Below are 1382 nucleotides of genomic sequence, written 5' to 3' on the forward strand. Positions count from 1 at the left end.
ACACACACACACACACACACACACACACACACACACAAGCATGCACACACACGCATACGCACGCACATGTGCACACCTATACACACACTCTTCTCTCAAACAAAGTCTCTTCCACACACACCTGCTCACATAACCATAATAACACAATAGTATGCTCGCACTCACAAACAGACTCACAGTTACATGCATGATGTAAATGAACAGTACTCAGAAACCTTAATAGTGTTAAGCTAGACACTTTATGGGAAACGTAGCATTTTTGAGAGCATCCGAGCAAAGGAATGAATAGGAAACCATGATCGCCGATGTCTGTCGCAGATCTGGCACTGGATGATGATACACTTTATACGTACTCAGTATTCTCATTGTAACTTAATGATATTCTGATGCAACCTTGAACGGTCATAGGAATATTTGGGAATCATGCTGACAAAATGAGTTATTTCTAGGATTTAAACCTTACGGAAATAGATACATCACGCTTATAGGAGGAGTTTTTACAATTTATAAATGGAACATAATAAAAGACAGGTTATAGATAAAGAATATGGCATCAACAACAAATCGACAAATTTGACACCAATTTCTCCATTTTGTGGATTGGGTGAGATTTGTCAACACACCGCACATTTATAACAAACGGTTAAGATGGCAGAAGTTGATTGATGACGTCACTGCTGTTGAATGATGACGTCACTGATGTTGAATGATGACGTCACCGCTATTGAATGATGACCTCACTGCTGTTAAATGATGACCTCACCGCTGTTAAATGATGACATCACCGCTGTTGAACGATGACATCACCGCTGTTGAATGATGACGTCACCGCTGCGTTCACGAATCAACCATTGATGTCACGTTGATGTAGCAGGGTACAGTGAAGGAGTCTGGGCTGGCCAGTGTCCGGAGGGCAGAGTAGGTGGACACTGCACCCATCCCACTGACCACTACGATGATCTCCAGCAGAAAGATTTTTTGATGAAGGGGCACAGCTCTGTAAGGGATAATAGAACCAGGTGGAATTAATCACAGTTATTTCCCTTTGCCTATGATAATGTAGCCAGCGTATCCACTAAGCCAGAAACCAACAGAACATCAAAAATACGCTTAAAGTCCATCAACAGTTGGAGGGAAGTGGGCCGACTGAGCTCTAATAACGCGGGACTAGAACATCTAATCCGAGAACCCCTACGACCAGTGAGTACAACTCCCCCGTGGAAGACCCACTGCAACCTCACAATCAACTCAAAACTTGCAGTGTCTACGACAAAAACAGATCCACCTAATACGGGGTGCCCACTTCAGCTGGATCGGGCCGATCGCCCGACTCGATCGCCTGAAACTGAAAACAAACACGTTTGTTTTTTAGGCGATCGAGT

Source organism: Aplysia californica, unplaced genomic scaffold (genome assembly GCF_000002075.1).
Source record: "Aplysia californica isolate F4 #8 unplaced genomic scaffold, AplCal3.0 scaffold00255, whole genome shotgun sequence".
Taxonomy (NCBI): Eukaryota; Metazoa; Mollusca; class Gastropoda; order Aplysiida; family Aplysiidae; genus Aplysia; species Aplysia californica.